This window comes from Poecile atricapillus, chromosome 13, assembly GCF_030490865.1.
Source record: "Poecile atricapillus isolate bPoeAtr1 chromosome 13, bPoeAtr1.hap1, whole genome shotgun sequence".
In the NCBI taxonomy this organism is placed as follows: domain Eukaryota; kingdom Metazoa; phylum Chordata; class Aves; order Passeriformes; family Paridae; genus Poecile; species Poecile atricapillus.
This window is the reverse complement of record NC_081261.1, coordinates 13659182-13677446: the sequence shown is the minus strand read 5'-3', so window position 1 is coordinate 13677446 and position 18265 is coordinate 13659182.

Genomic DNA, 18265 nt, shown 5'->3' with positions numbered 1-18265 from the left:
AAAAACTGCAAGAAATGACCAAAACATGGAGGCAGGGAAATTATTAACTTTCTATTTTCAGAGTAAAGTTACAAGATAAAAACAGAAAATTGTCTCTCTAATAAAGAACACCACAGAGGAAGTGAAAAACAGCAACAAAGGTGTTACTTGTTTAAAACTTGCTCCTGTTTACTTGTGTTCTGACCCACAATTTTTGTACCAGAACCCCATTTTTCCACTATATTTAGCACAGAGGTCTTACAGGATTAGGTCTACACTTTATTAATAACACCTGACAATTCATTAACTGCTTTGAGCTGTTTCATGTAATGCTCAAGAGGACTTGTATACCATAACAGAACCCCTAAAATTCCACTTATAAATCAAGATTTTCAAGCCCTCTGAGTTTACAGCTCAAAGACCTCTTGAGAACTTGGAAGACTTCACTCCTTCCCAGGTATCCCAGAGCTGTGATGAGCAGGAACACTGCAGGGATGCCATAACAACAGGGTACCAAACCCACAGCAGTCCTACTCACCACATGAGTCAAGAGCTTCTTTTATTAAACACTTTCTTGCTGCCTCTAGACTATGACTCAAGCCAATGAGTTGATAAGAAAAAGGTTCAGGAAAGTTTGGTTTACTCCTCATCTGTGTTGGTACAGCACATAGAGGAAAATTCCACCAAAAGGGTTGGCATGGCATAAAAAGCACCCTTCATTTGGTATTTCCTCAGCTCTCCTCAGACACAGGATACTGGTTTTGGTGAACCTGTGGTAAGAACCACAACAGCTGCTCCTGCCTTTATCCCTGTCATGCCACTAAGAAAGTGCACTCTGAAGCAAAAGAAAAAAAAGCTAAAATTGGTAAATGTGAAGTGCTGATTAGAATGTTGAGAACAACAAGAGCTTGACATGATTGACTCTTAAGAACTTTAACTTATAGTATTTTAAGTAAACTGTTAAAAAGTGACAGAAATTTCAAAAAAGCATATGCATATTAAAAATGCTATAAAAAGTGAGTATGACATTACATTACAGATGATTAAAATGTAAAAAAAAAAAAATATTTAAATGCACATTTTAGGTCTGGTTTTATGATAACTATTTCACAGTTCTGAAATGCAACCAGACCAGATATAAATAGCAAGATATGGCTTTTTAGATATATTCAGTCTCTTAAAATTATCGATAATAAGTAATATTCTGCATTTAAGAATGTTCCCAATTTAATAATAACATTCTTCTTTTTTTCCCCTAGATGTTTTTTTCTTTAGAATATACAGACTTTGATTCCATGGAAACTCAATTGAGACTGTGCCACATCTTTCATACAGCTGACTAAGAGCATGAGTGAACTATCTGGCTGTTACTTGAAATGTTCTTCAACTTTATGAAGACAGACTCATTAAAGCAAAAGCCTTCCCACAAACAGTTTCCAAAAAAGTGAAAAAGTAATTAACACAAAAAGAAGAGAGAACTATTTTTACTTTTACTATTTTTCACCCAGCCAGTTTAATACAGGCATTGTCATTTTTGACGTGCTCTCTCCTGTGACAAACACGAACGCAATTCAAAACTTTACTTATCAGCCAACGCTCTTTTACAATTACTTCATCCTTACTTATGAAATCTGGGATAAAATGGTACAATTTCAGGTACTGAATACCTAAAAAAAACCTCTGGAAGCTGCCAGGAATAGATATTAACTACGCTATACAACACGACAGAGTCACCACATACACTTCCCAGAAAGTTCTCATCTTAATGCACACCAAAAGCACAACCATTAAGGGCAACAATTTTGTAAAAAAAAACCAAACCAAACAAAAAAACCCACAACAATCCCAAACACACAACAACAACAAACCCAACCAACAAAGCAGACAGACAACCTTATAGTGTTCAAATTGTCTAATAACCTTCATTTCCTCTTTCCCTGAGCCTCCTGTTGGTTTTTTTCCTCTCCATTTTTCTCCATTTAAAGTGTGCCTGTTGGACTCAGTGGAGAAACACTTGGATCCCTGATGAAATTTTATATAACCTCATTCATTATAGATTTTTCTGCTGATTAAGGTTTCAAAGTAACTATAATAATATAAAGCAATACCATGCTGCTGCTGTTTTGGGGGTTTTTAGCATAAAGGAAATGAGTGAAGCCAGACAAAGCATAAATCATAAAGCATAATATCAGCATTCTGTTGCCCTTATCTCTACTGTAGCACCTAGTTTATGTTTCAACTAACAGGTTTGCTGTCAGCCAAATTCACAGACTATTAATTGTCATCAACCAATACATGTTCATGACAAAGAAACAAAATGTGTGAAGAAGCACATAGTACTGTGAATTTCATTTTCAAAATGATTCTCAGTGTGTTAAGAATTAGCAAAACCCATCGGAACATCATAAGTAATGTCTGACCCAACACCTAAGTAGTTCCAACACATCTTCTGGTATTCATCAGAATGGAAATATTTCTTTATGCTTATCAAGAGGTCCTTTAAAAACAATGAAAGGATGTTATTTAAATACTTTCAACACCCGCTGATGCTTGAAGAGCACAAGATAAAACAAATGTTTACTATAAAGATAGCAGGAAGAAAGTTTTAGTCCTGGATAAGCCACCCAACACAAAAGACACAAGCATTTTTCTTACAGTTTTGAAATGACATCCATGGAAGAACAGCAGAGAGCTTTGCATTTCTGGAGCCCCACACCACCCTCGTGTAAGTCTGGCTGTGGTGGTGACCCAGGTGTGTTTGGGCTGCACAGAGCAGCTCTGGGGAGGCCCAGCTTCCAGGGGTGGAGAGCTGGAAAGTGACAGTGCCTGTTCCCCTCCTCACCTGACCCAGAGAACACAACCACCGCTCTCCACTGCAGGGACACCTGGGCAGGGAAGTCACGGCCCTTCCCCACTGCCCAAGCACGTCCATCAGGAGTCTGCAGGCAGCCCCTGCTCCCCTCACACCTTGCCCAGCCACACAGCCATGGTACCTGCAGGGCCAGTACCACCTGCAGGGCTTCACCTCGTCTGAAGGTCTCAAAGCAGCTCATGGAAGAGCCAAACACCCATGTGCTCTGCTCTCTCATACTCTGAGAAACCTCTTCTTACCGAGATGGCTGCTCAGAGGTACCCCAGTGACCCACCTCTGGCAGCAGGGTCAGCAGGGAGGCTGAGCCTGCCAAACCAGAGCTGTGCCACTCCCTGACCCTGTAACACAGCTCCAAGGTTTGTTAGGAACGACATCAGGTACTTAATGAACAGCAAGTAAGGAGGATGCCACTGCTCGAGCTGCTGAGCTACCGACACAGTGCACTGTCCCCAAAGCCATGAAATGAGCTCAGCACTCAGCTGGACAGCTGGCACCCACACCGAGGGGTGGGAGATGGGGCTCTCACTCCGGGGATGTTCCTCTCTAATGCAGCACTTGCTGGGGCTCTTTGCAGAGCGAACCTCTCTCCACACAAAGGTGTGCGGGACACAGAACCCAGTGCTCCCTCCCCTGCTGCCCGGCCCAGCTGCAGCCGGCTGCCCGGGAGAAAAGCGAGGAGAAGACAGAAATTCCGAGTTTTGCTCTGGCTGTGGGTTTTTCATATAATTACAGAATTGTCTGGGTCGGAGGGGACCTTAAAGATCATCCGGTTTCAATCCCCCTCCTGTGGGCAGGCGCACACCTCCCAGTTGAGGAGGTTTTTTGTCGGTTGTTTTGGCTTCATGTTTTTTGGGGAAAGGGAAGGAGCGTCGTTGCTGTATTTGCTTTTCCCCCGGAGCTTGCCCGAGCAGCCCGGTTCCCGAGGCCATGCCCCATCCCCTCCCGGCACCGGGCAGAGCCCGCGGGTCCCGGCACGGCCCGGCCGGGAAATGGCCCTGGGGGAGCGGGGGATGCCCCGACACGGCCCTGCGGACGGGCCGGGACACACCGCGCTGAGCCCGACCGGGATGGGAGAGAGGGATGGCAGCGACGGGATGGGAGCGACGGGATGGGAGCCACGGGAGATGCACAGGACGGGGATGAGAGAGCGGAGATCCGCGGGACGGGATGGGAGGGACGGGGGATGCACGGAATGGGATATGCACAGGACGGGGATGCACAGGATGGCAGATGTGCAGGACGGAGAAGCACAGGACGGGGATGCACAGGACGGGGATACACGGGACGGGGATGCACAGGACGAGGATGCACAGGACGGGAGATGTGCAGGACGGGAGATGTGCAGGACGGGGATGCACAGGACGGGGATACACGGGACGGGGATGCACAGGAGGGGAGATGCACAGGAGGGGAGATGCACGGGCCGGGAGATGTGCAGGACGGGGATACACAGGACGGGGATGCACAGGACGGGGATACACGGGACGGGGATGCACAGGACGGGGATGCACAGGACGGGGATGCACAGGACGGGGATGCACAGGACAGGAGATGTGCAGGACGGAGATGCGCGGGGGCTGCCCCCGCACGGAAGAAGTGCACCTGGGGCGCTCGGGACGGTGCCTGCACGGGGGGCACGGCCAGGGAAGCAGAGATGCCCGTCCTGGGCCGGGGCAGTGGCACCCAGGGCACCCAGGGCAGCCCCGGTGCCGGGGAGCCGCGGGCAGCAGCGGCCGGCCCCGAGCAGGGAAGGTCAGGGGAGAGAGGAGAGGGATGTGACACAAAGCAGAAGTGACAGCGGCTGAGCACAGGCACAGCTCCAGCCAGGGGAGAGCACTGATCCCTCGGATAGCGGCTGGGATGTGCACTGAATACCTGAGCAGCCCGGCTGGGCTCGCCCATCAAAAAGAGATGCCAAAGGGCCAACACTAATGGCAAGTCTGTCTCGCCAGTCATCAGCATGACAAGGCTGATGCCGTAGGTGCCTGGAGAAACAGATCTTTTATTTTCTCACAGACCCAGGTATAAACTAGGGGCTTAGCTCATGCATAAAACCCAAAATGAGCACAGCTGATGGCTGCTAGTAATGTGAACAATTAAGGACTATAGTTTTCACTTTAGATTAACAATTTTAAACACAGCATTCCAGTGAATTTTTAGCTGCACCGCTGCTGAATGAAAAAACAAATAAAAACACCTTTTACATGAGTCTGAGCTGAACACTTTAAATTAAGTTATAATCAAAGAAAACCTTATTAAAATTTATTTGCCCCATTAGCAATTCGGGAAGACTGAAAACATCCATGAGAAAGCACACAAAAAAGAGTAGGAAATTGAACAACAGAGGGAGACAGGGACATGCAGAATCAGTACATATTCCAAAGAACAATATGCAAACATGGAAATACTTTTGCTCTGGCTACAAAGACCACACTCCAGATGTGAATGCTTCAGTCCAAAAGCAAATCACTTCCTTGGAATCTGAACTCAGCCAGTTCCTCTGTGGCCTCAAAGCACATCGAACTCATCTCCCCAGCTGCATCTTTCATACTTTGGCACACAAATTTCCCAGAACCCAAACATGCCCTACTGTCCCTGGCACATTGCTGGGCCACAAAGGGCAGGAAGGAGTGAGCTTTGTACCCGTGCAAAGAGATATTCCCATAACATCTTCCTACCAAATTTATATTCCAGGTAGAAAAATAATAAAATAAAACAATAATAATAATAAAAGAAATACTAACAGAAAAAGTCACAAGCCAAGAACTCTTCTTGGAAAAGGCAGAGATGAGAGCCCTGAGTGACCCTGCCCCTCTCAGTCTGTCTGCACAGGTGACAGATGCTGCCTCCTCCCATCCCCACGCTCACCAGGGGGAAGGGAGGTTGCATCTATTTTGGTTATTAAGTGGATAATGACTCCATATGCTGTCCTGCAGCCAAGCAACAAATAAAAATCATAATGTACAGGCCAAATAACTTCCTTGGAATCTAGACACATTACTGTGCATAATTCCCCTTAATGGTTATAAACAGACCAGAGCAATAGACAAAAATAACATTCTACACAGAAGCATGATTATAATCAGCTATGTATGACATTTCTGTGCCATTTGGGTTAACTTTCAATAGCATTCTAACAGAGCTTGTCATTTTTCAGGTAATATCTTGCTTCAGTAATTCTATTTCAAAGTAGAAAACAACACCTAAGGTTACAACTACTAATAGAGTTATATAGAAGCCATCCTGTATCCCCCAGAAATATTTTTTTTTATTTGCAGTAGGAATCTCTGAAAACACAGGGCTAGTACTGACAACTTATTTCTTCTATGATGACTAAAAAATATAACGTAAACAATATTTTTTTTATAAAACAATATTGTTTTATTGTTCCTGGGAGCTGATGTTTTACAGCATGCAAAATCCATGGGTGAAACAGAGCCTTGGAGATCAAATCACCTCTCAGTTTGAGATTCATTGCTGGGTCTTGGGAAAGACAATTATCTTTGATGTGGTCAATTTTTTCAGTTTATATAATGGTGGTAATGATACCTCACAGGACTCATTTAAGGGTTTAATAACTAATACTTGCACAAAATTTTCAAGTTGCTAATTATGATTATTTAGCTAAGTGTTAACCTAATGCATATGTAAGAAAACCACATTAATGTATTCCCAAAGATGATTATGATCATAATTATTATTAATGCCACATGGACAAGTGCAGTTGTTCCTCTCCCGCCCAGGTGAGGTTTGTGTGATACACCTGGCACCTGGCAGGACAGGCAGGGCACCTCAGAAGTCATAACACATGGAAAATAGGCTAGAACAGGAAATGCTGGAAGGAAAATTTGCTCACAAGCCCAAGTTTAGAGGCAATCTCAGTCTTTGAGAGTTCACTGTGAGTGGCTGGCTCGGCTCTCAGGCAGGGCAGAGCTGGCAGGTCCAGGGGAAAGCAGCAGCAGCAGCCCCAGCAGAGCTGGCCAAGGAAGTGGCTGCAGCAGTCCTGACACACAGGAAGGACAGAAAGCAGCAGGAGTCGTGGTGAGGATGGGAGGGCACAGAGGGATCTGGGGAAAGAATGTCATTGCCAATTTTCTCAGCTAATGTTTCGCCCAGAAAACACTGGGAACAACTGCACTTGGTGCAGTCCTCCTCAAAATAGAGCAAGTTTTATTCCAGCAAATATGAATACATTAGGGAAGAGAATAATTGAGAAGACTTTAGAAGGCTTCAGGAAAAGAAAAATCCTGTAAACAAGACTGAGCAACAAGTCTTTGAAAGAATCCTTTTGTTCCCGGCACAATGCTCCCAAAATCTGCTTCTTCAGAACAGAATTCATTTAAGAAAAAGAAAAAAGAAGAGAGAGATAAAGGAAAAGCCAAGAACGCATTTTAAGGCAAAAGCACTTAAAAACCATTTTCTTACTCTTCAGATTTTTTGTACCTAAGCCTGGAGGTTCATTGTCCATGCTCTGTTACACTGGAGGTTCTCAGGCCCTGCTGCCTGCATGGCTTTTACTGGGCCAGCACAAACAGGGTCAGCAAAACCCCTGCATTGCCTGGCCTGCCAGCTGGGAATGACATGGGAATTCCAAACTGGGAAAAGCCCCACACCACTCATTTCCCAGAGGAGGTTTTAGAAAAGCAAAAATTCCTCCTGCAGAGGAGGGAGGAATGGGCAGAGGAAGGCTGAGGTGAGGTTCATGAGGAGGATGAGAGAAAAGCAGGATGACAGCAGCAGCCCAGGGTGGAGCAGGGTCAGCTGGACACTCGGAGTGACCCTGCTCTCTCAGAGGAATGACTGGCATGGTGGGATATTTAGGATCAACTTGCCATTGGTTAGCTTAGGGTGTGTCAGATCAGAAGGAAGCTGCAGCATACTAAGGATTTCCCTCACAAACAAAAGGGACTGCTATTAGCATATCAAACAAAAGCACAGGTTTTATTTTATTAATCAGTATAGGAAAAACCAACTTGCTAATACCTGCACTTCCTGCTCCTTGCAGTACAGCCCTGAAGCTGTAATGATTATATTGTCACCTTTACTAAAGATTATTGCCAATCTACCTCTGCCCAGAAAAGCCAAGGCTCACGCTTCAGATTGTCACAAATCAACTAAAAATATCAACACTTTCAAGTTCTTGTCTATTCAGAGTATCTCATGACTCGTAAATAATAGACAGAACAGCAACAGTGAAGAGGAAAAACAAAGTTCTAGTTTCTAGACCACTCTAGACTTCTAAGCTCTAGAAGTCAGATATTAACTAACATTGGTACATTCTTCCTGTGTCTCTGAGCAAATCTGCCTCTCTGTCAATCCTTCCTTGAAATACTCAGCTGGGTACACACAAACCTGTGTGACTCTCAAAGCTCTGAAATGCCTTCAGTTTCACAAACTCCCTCAAATGAGTAGAGAACAAACCCCTGCAGGCAGAAGGGCTGTGACACAAGGCAGGAATTGCCTGTCCCATCAATCTGGCCAGCCCAGCAGAGCTGGGGCAGGAGAACAGAGGACAAAGGAGGAAACTCTGCAGGTGTGGGAGAACAGAGGGAATTGCTGCCTGGAGATGCTCCCTGGGTTGGATGGGGTTTTTTATTCCCATGTGTCAAAATCCTAAAAGGTTACTACCTCAACTGAAGTCCACAGGGCTCTAGCAGTGTACAGTAGCTTACAATGTAATCTTTAAAATTTGCATTTTTCTCTGATATTAGAATCATTTATCTCATTGTAATCAAGTCTTTGCTAGAGTAAACTTTTTTATAAAATCCCCCAAAAACCCTAGAACAGTTTCTGCACCTGTAAGACACACAGCATATTTGTCAAACAAAAAAAATAAAATAACTAGCTTCTAAAAATCTCCAGTATTTATAATTAACATGGATGTATTTACACTGCAGTCAGTGGTAAGAAATACAACTCACTGTAAAGCAAACTACAATTAAACATATTCATGGCATTCAACATATTAAAATTAGATGACAAATCTAAGACAGAAGTGACATTTAAGTGAATGATTTCCATAGTCTATGCCCCCATATGTTCTCCACGTTCAAATGCTGCCTCTCTGAACACACCAGTGACACCAGAGGCCACAGGGTTCCTTCCAGGGGAATGGACAGTTTTGTGTTAATAACTAATGAAATACAGTGACTTATTGACTTATATTTTTATACAATTCTCTTGCTGCCTCCAACCTAAATCCAAACTAAACCATGAATGAACAACACAAGACGCTCCCTGAAGGGCTGTAGTGGTGTGGGTGACACATTTCTCATCTCCCTAGGGGTGAGGTACATCACATCCTCAGAACTTCCAATCTTACCCCTCTGCAAAGCTGCTGACTATTCCCAGAGCAAAATATCTCATATTCACACAAGCTTTACGTGCCGTGGGACTGAGAACAGCAAAACAAATCCCCAATTTTTCAAGCATACACAAATCAAAACCTGAGTAAAAGAAATGTATACAAATAAATTCTGAAAGAAATACTTTAAACAGCTTTAACATTGGACTTCAAGTGTGCCTATCTCCCAGAAAATACTGATGCAAGCAGTCAGTTTAGGTTTCACTGACTTGGAGGTAGCAGACCCACTGACTTCAAAGAGGCCAGGATTTCATTGTGAATTAAATCTGGAAGTATCTCAGTGCTATTCTTGCAGGACAGGACAGGGCACATGGCTACATGACTGAAAGGGGCACATAAAAGCAGCCCCAGAATGTCACCAGCACACACAAGCCATGGTTTGATGAATGAGAACCCTGTACAATGCAGCACTATATGTTGCATTAAAGGCTTTTTGGTTCTGGTCATTATTAGGACCTGTTATTATAGGTTTTTATTAAAATTATGCATAATTGTAATTGCTAATGCATTATTATATCCTCCTCTACGTGAGAAGTAATGAATAGCTTAAATTAAGGGAAGAAACAAACCTGTAGGTGAATGCAGGCTTGTTCCCACTGTGATTTATTGCAGGATGTACTCATCATCCTAAGGACTGCTCTAAGACAAAAAGGCAGGGCAGCATTTTCTAAGGTTTCTTTACCGAAATTAGTTTATTTTTTTTATTTAAAACATAAATTACAAAGTGATCCAATAGGTTAGGAAGCATAAAGTTCTACTTTTTTAATTTCAATTTTAAAAATTAATCACTTAAGCCTGTGCATCTTCCAGTAGTTCACAGGTAGTGCAGAGCTGGGGAAGCTGCAGCATAGGTGCAGCTTACTCAACCATATGCTGCTTTCCTTAAGTAACCCATTATAAAAAAATAAAAAAATAAAAAAAAATCTTGTGACAGATTGTTTTGACAGCTAAAAAACATTTAAATTTTTTGAATGCATTTGACTGAAAGGCAAAAATGCTAGATAGATGTTAATTTAACAGATGTCTAGTTTTGCATCATCAGCCTGAAACAGGCAATTTCTAGCAAGTCTCCTTGCTTCATCACAACATGAAATCCTATGAATTCCATACGGATATGCCTTTCACAAACTTCAAACCAGCCACACTCATTGAAAGGGAAGTAAAATTGTTGTAAGAAGATGGAACCACCTGGTTGTACTTCTGATCAAGCAAGTAAACACATCCAGGGATAACCAAACCAATATATTGTCATTACACTGCAGTCTGGAGTAAGGGGCTTTATTTGAGGCTGTATGTTAAAAGCACTCATTTACATGAGAGAAATAAATAAAGTGGTCTCCTAAAACCCAAATAAATTCCTGCAAATCTAATTATCCTATGGATAAATATGAACCAAGGATATTTTATTTTGCTCTGCATGTCTTAAATACAAATCTTTGTGTGCTGAGTGCACTGTCATCCTCCATATATACTTTAATTCTGGTTCTGTATTGATTGTAAGAAGCTGAAATAACTATAGATTAACTAAAGCTGGTGCTGCTAGCACAGTCACCTACAATCTTAGAAAGCTTTGGGATTCAGTCACCACCAAACCCATTTTGGTGCTTTCAAGGCTTCAGTGGGTTATATGCAGAAGTTTTACACAGGGAGAATTTCTCCTCAAAACAACCCCACACAGCTGGCTATATCCATTTGGGATCTCAAAAGCAGCAAAAACTGTTCTGCAAATTTCTGTATTGAATTTGCACATAGTATTACTGTTCTCACTTTATAGAAAAGGAAATAGAAAATAGATTTAATTACATGTGAGATTGTGAACTCCTCGCAACCGGTTTCAAAATGATCCTTACTGACGAGCTGGAAACTCTTGCTGAAATATAAAGTGTGTTTTTAATGCCACCTGGTCTCTAAATAATGAGGATCAGTGATATTTACCTGTTTAATAGGAATATTATGAGACAAATCTAATTCATTTAAGGGTACTTAAAATCACACTCTCTGATTTATATGCTTATACAAATTGCATTTACCTGTTCAAGTTGTGATCTACATATCATGGCAAGCCAAGGCATTTCTGTGATTGGTTCCAGACTTAAAATCTGTGCTTTTGAAAAGGGCAAACATGCTTCCCCAGTGACAACATTCATCTGCTCCAGTTTCCTTATCATGTTTATCACCTTCAATAAGCAGACACCTGTTATTTCGTGATCCCAACTCAGTTTTAACTCTTTTTCAAAGAAGCATTTGGGTTGGATCAAAAGATCCAGTTTTTTCTTAATTTGGAATATATCCCATTTTTATTTTTTCTTTCTTTCTTTATTTTTTTTTTTTAGCAAGACATAACATTGCAACACATAATTTCCACAAGCTGAATAACCTTAATGACACCTCCATGAATTCTGGAAGACAAAATATTTTACTTTGAAGATTTTTTTTTTCCTTTAACATACATAGAGTACAAAAGGTCTAAGAACATTCAGATTATTCAAAACCAACTTTCTCAAGAATCAAACCCAAAAATTTGAGTTAAGGAATCATGAAACGCTTCCACAGGGTAATTTTTTTGTATCAGAGAAAGGTTAACCCCACAAGGTTAACATAATCTAAATATAATAAATACAATAAATAAAGAACCCCAAAGGAATGGTTTTGCTTTAACTGTCTTAACTATGTCACTACATCAAGCACAAAACATTATTTTTAGTATATCTTTACAATAAGAGAAATATTAAATAAAATGAGATTTTTGCACAAGCAGTAAATCATTGTGGGATATCAAGAATGTGCTTATGATTCATATTTACGATCTGATGACTGTTGCTTTATAAATATATCTTTAATTTCTGACCCTGCTAATTAGGCTGTGTGGAAATACTATCAACTGTTCGAGACAGATGTTAAGCACCTGCAGAATATTCCATAAATTGATGTTTACAAGCCTGATTCCACCTGCTTGACTTAACAGAAATCTTACAAATACTGAAAAGCATTACTAATGAAGCTATTCTTTATCATTATATTTGTTTTTCCCAGTGTAACAATTCCAGAATTTTCACTATTTTCATTTTGCTTCTTATTCTTCTACATACAGTCCATACAGAGCAATAACTCTGGATAAATGGACACCTCATGATGATTTAAAAATAAAAAAAAAAAGGGTTTAAAATGAAATGACACCCCCTTGCTCTGGACTGACACAAACTGAAAGATGGCACAAAGGAATGGATGCACTGAAGGCATTTCTGGAGCTCCTTTGAAGAGAGGGCACCAGCAGTGCCTCAGTATCCCTGGGACCCATGGAGGGGATGCTCCTGCATTTTCCTTGACGCTTCAGTTCCTTGGAAGGGGAGCAGGAATAAAGCCTGCAGGTGTTGAGTTATAAATTAGGACACTCAAATTGACAGAGGGATGATTAGCTCAGCCTTTGAGGAAAGAAGAGTCCTGCAGCATTCCTGCTATCAGCTGGTTCTTCTTTCATGTCTCAGTGGAATTTTATCACAGACATTCTTCAAAAGTTACACAGCAAAATTCTTGTTCTGACAAAATCTGCCCTTCTCTGACAAAGGTGAGGAATTCAAAAGAAATAAAAGACTCCTCCCATGTTTAAAGAAACATAAAAAAAAAAACCCACAACCTAACAAGAAAATTACTATTCAACAGAAAAAAACTTTCCTGTGTTGAATTTTTCCAGAATCTAATAAATTTCAACTAAATTGGTATAAAATAAATAAATAAAAACGCTAAAAGCATTATCTATTCTGTTGTATAGCAATTCTTGACCAAACACAAACTTAAAACAATCTTACTCTAAAGTGAGATTTTTTTTCTTACCTAAACCCAGCAGAATATGCTTTAATATTTTAGTAAGACTCTCATGTTTGGTACAGATTATATGGTAGTGAGGACAAGAGAACAGAGAAACACACTGGGGTTTGGAAAAGAAGGCTGTATTCTTGAATTTGCTTCAAGTAATTTGCCTGCCTCTTCTTTAATGTTGTCATCTGTAACTGAGGCTGGTGGCAGCTCCTTTCCCAGGGAAACACTTTGCAATTCCCAGCTGTGTCTCAGGGCTGAGCATCATCACCGTGAACAGGGGTCGGAATCAGAAAAGTCACAATGTATGGAAAACTGCCATTAGGAAAACTATTTGAGCAGCATTCTGATGATGAAAAAAAATGAGCTGATATGCCTCCTTAAGTTCCAGAGAACATCAGCAGACCATACCAGTGTAAATCAGTCCATTTCCAACAGTGCTGTTAAGCCACGCATGGGAGCTTCTGTAAAACACACTCATTTTTCCATTTTCACAGATTCAGTGCACAGGAATACCACCTCCTTCATTTTCCAGGGGTCTCTTTCAAAACTTTATTTTTTTTTTCTTCCCCCAACATTTCTATTAAATTCCCACACAGTACTCTAAGCACTGCTTGTCACACTTCTCTTTCATTCACATGTTTAAAAATTTCAGCTGTACTCAGTAACCCAAGCTTAGGAATTCACAGGGGCTTTAAAAGAAGCTAAGACAGAAACCAACAAAAGGTAAAAAACCCTGTAATTAAGAGTCAGCTGAGACTGAGTCTGGGGAATAAATACTTTGTTCAGCAATATGATGGGTAGGATTTTAAAAAGCTGACACTTGATCAGTTGATAGTCACTTCAAACAACCAGTGGCTTTATCAGTAAATTTGGGATATAGGTGTTAACCCCATGCAGATCTGGCTGCCTGAACAGGAGAAAAATTAAGTACATCCAGCCTTTATGCTGTTTATTTACATCTGTTTTCCATTTGGCTCCTTCAACAAAATAAACTATTCCATTTCTCTAATATTTAGGAAGCAGATTCTGGAGAGTATGCCAATCTGATACCGTGCAAATATTGCATCATTAGGAGGAAACAGTCTGCTGAGGACAGTTGAAACTTCAGGACAAGCCATTTCCACTGCAATGGAAATCAATTTAGTGGAGATCACAGATGAATTGCTTTTCTCCATCTAAAAGCTACAGTCTGAACCCACATTATCTTTAAAATTAAACTGATAGTAAACAGCTATTGAAAAATGTTTATGAATATGAATTAGAATGCACCCAGTTTCGATAGACAGACATTTCATTTTCAGGAAGTTGAGCAAAAAGGGTTGTGCTATCAAATTTGGAAGAATCAAAAAAGACTAATTCTTCAATCCTCCAGCATTTTCCAATATTTTGCTGCATATTTAAACAGTATCTAAATATTTAATCATTAATATTATTTTCATACATTTCCTACAGTCTGTCTACTTTCAAAATCAGGCTCCTGCTTGTATTATTTTAGAGTGAACTTAGAAGTGTTGCTAAAACCAGATGTGAAAAATTGTTGGTTTTATTTCCTCCTTCACATTCATAATTTTGATGCTGACAGAAGTACAATGCTGTGATTCTAGCTAAGAGGTATTTATCCGCTCTCTGACAAAATAACTACTAAGGTAGATTCTCTTCATATAGAATTTATGTCTCTCATAAAAGAAAATGCAAAATAAACCCCACATAACTTAATAATTAATATTCATAACAAGAAACTTATCACCGTGACACACTTGAATTATAAAACTTAAAACCGGTAGAATTCCGATTGCATTTTGATTAGTTCATCCTTGGCTGCGTCGTGTGTTCCACTCATTTGGGGTACATACAGTTATCTGTTTTGGAAAGAGGAACACTACAGATACTCTTTCACCTGGAAAGCAGAACCAAATCGAGTTAATATTATATTCTGTTTGGTCTAGTGAATTTACCAGCAGCTGCAGAAGTTTCAAAATACCTAAATTTTAATTTTTTCTGGATCTTGCTTCACTCTTTATGAATGCATTCATTTTCCCACCCCCAATTATTGGAGCTTAATTTTGCTTTTTATTTTAATTCACGCAGTTCAGAGAAAAATAAAAGTTAAAGTTACTGTACCTCAACAAATGTACCTAAAGTGGCACTATTTTTGCATGCATGAAAGCTCAAAGCCTCAACAACTCCCATGAGCGATTACTCTTCTAACACTAATTAGATATTTGCTAATTAGTGTCTGATGTGTGAAATGAAAAACATTTTGAAGCTGAAATGGATAGGGTCTATAAAGATAGCAGCGCTATCCCAATTCCCTTTTTTCTGTTATCATATTTCATAAATATTAATAAGATCACATGATACTACCCCTTCTATAAAATTATCTTTCTGAAAGCAGTCTATTGTTTGGTATAATAGGGTTGTGTCAATATTTTGCATTAGCTGTAAAGCACTCAATGGAGGGAAGTGTTTTCTCTCAATGTTAAAGAGATGTCACATTTCATGCATCATCTTTATGCTGCGTTAACTGGGCCCTCTTTTTAATAGTCTCTTTTTAATGCACTGAAACTAAGAATGCAAAACTTTGTTGAGTAATCCTTTACATTTCTGAATAATTTACTAAACTTATCTAATTTCAAATGTATCCCAAATAAAATACAAATGATGAAATAGCTTTTTTTCTTAAGCAGATACTGAGAACATCAAATTAGTGTCTGTGATGATCATTTCCAGGAAAGTCTTTGGAATGCTAGAATAGTTAAAATAGAAAAATGTCTTGAAAAGTAACTTCTAAATTCATATTAGAGATGTTTGAACAATATCTGCCTGTGATCATGCTCAGAAAATTGTTCCAAACTGCCAAATTGTTCCAAACAGGGTGAATTACCTGTGTCATTTAATGACACAAAACTGTTTATCTATCAGAATATTAAGATCTAAGAAAAAAATTCAAAGGGAAATAAATCACTAAGATGAATAATTCTGGATGAGGAAGCCAATTCCAAACAAAAATACTGAAGCACTGCTCACCTGTAAATACTGGCCACATCACACCTGGTGTCTAATCACAGGATTGACACTGAAATTTTAAATAGGATCTAAGCATGAATTGACAAAGGTGACATTGAAACAAAATAATGACGAGATTATCACTTTCCCCAGGCTGACATTTTGCGATTCTAATAACACCCATCAAGGTGATTAAAACGATAATAAAAGGCAAGTTCTGAGAAAAAGAATAAAACAGACACGGCAAGATAATACATGACAAGTGAAGCTACAATTTTGCATTTCACTTTTTTCAATGAAATTTCTTCATTTCAGATTGAAGTTAGGCAGTTCATCAATCCCAAAGGTGCTTCTGAAATAGAAACCGCCTTTTCTACCAATACACTGCTTTTCATTTTTCATGTATTCAACAGAAGAACAAGCTCTTCAATATCTATTTATCCTGAGACAGTAATTTACACTTCACATTAGCTTGATACTTTTATCTAACTTCAGATAATTAAAGCATCACAATATGATTCACACTGATGTTCAGGGGCAAATTCCGATTTTCATTGGTTTGTTTGCTGATGTAAACATAACAACATCAGCCACAGTGGCTATACCTTCTACCTTTGATTACTGTTCCCTCCTTGACAAACATGATGGGTTAACTTCTAGCACATATTTGGCTTTTTATAACCCTAAAGATCCCTGTGGTAACAGACAGCTCTAGGGATCCAAAGCCCTGGTTAAAGCTGCATCCAAGTGGTTTGTGGAGGAGGACAGAAGGGACAGAGAGTGGCTGCTTCCCTGGGATTACAGAGAGCAGCAAGCAGCAGCAGGACAGATGTGAACATGACACAGTACATCCATATGTCAGTGGGGCTTTTTGGTACACTGAGGTTTCAGGGTTCCTATTACCCACTCCCTTACACGTGGCAAACCTTCCCCAGCTTTGCCTCAGGAATCATTCTCCTTCCCAGCCCATGACTGAAGAAGTGACAGCAGTCACCAAAAGCAGCTCCACTGTAAAGAGCACTGAGTTCTGTCCTTGGATGATAAGTGCAGTCACTGCTCATGTAGAGTCAAGGCTTGTTTGGCTGGGCAACAAAGGGTTTGCACTCAGCTGCCAATTAACATGAGCTAAAATGCTTGTAAATAATTAAACTTTACATTTCTGAGTTCTGTACATATTAATCTATTCATGCTCTGCTGACACTGTGAAGTAAAAAAGAATCACAACATATTTGCTTCTTTGATCTGTAAAATAAATGACTGCTTAGAGTCAAATGTCTCACAAATACAGTATTTATGGTGCATCTACTAGGGAAAAAAAAAGTAAGAAGGTTTAGGTTCTTGGATAAATGGATAAGTTATTAGGAACAAAAAGACTGTAATGGTTGCTCAACTTGAACAAGTTGCTGTGTTCAGGGATGTACAACTGGTAATGAGAACAGATATAATTCAGTTTTTCACCGCTTTGGATACACTGAATATCTTTCCAACAAAATACAAAAACTGATTCTGGTTCAAACACATCACTTCTAAAACTGAAATGAATCACTGGGCATTTTGAAGCAGTACAAAATAACCAAAAATGTCCTTGCTAGCATATTTCTGATGGAAGTTTTGCCAGTACTTCCAGAGTTCAGTCAGCAGCCTCAGTGAGAAGTCGTGTCAAACACATGGTGCAGGCTGAGGTAAGCACAGGTTGCTATTTCTTGCAAAAATCATTATGGTCCAAAAAGAATTGATCCTATCTCCTCACTAAAATGTACCCACTGTATCATCAATGGAGCAGGAGCAGCTGCTGTCCTAAAGCTGTCCCTAAGAAACATTTTTACCAGGGATGATCAAGGGACAAATCAGACTTTCCTTCAAGCTACTTTCACTTATGCAAAAGCAGGAGAAGTCTTGGAAGGGCAGGAATGTATCTATTTTCAGAGAACATGTAGCTCAAGCAACAAACCCTGTGTTTTTTTAATAGGCAACTTCAAAGAAAACCTACATCATTCATGTGTGGCATACTAATAATCTGCACCTTTGTATTCTTCTGTTTTACATCAGTCTTACAACCTGTTAAGGATATTTCATTACTATATTAAAAATATTTAATATGCAGTATCTAATTCTTTTAATTTCAACTGCTTTCTCGACACTCTTAAAGCACAAATGTAGTGTAGGGCTAATCAGCCTCACTGTACAGCTTAAAAAAAAATCCACTAATTAAAATGAATCTTTCATAA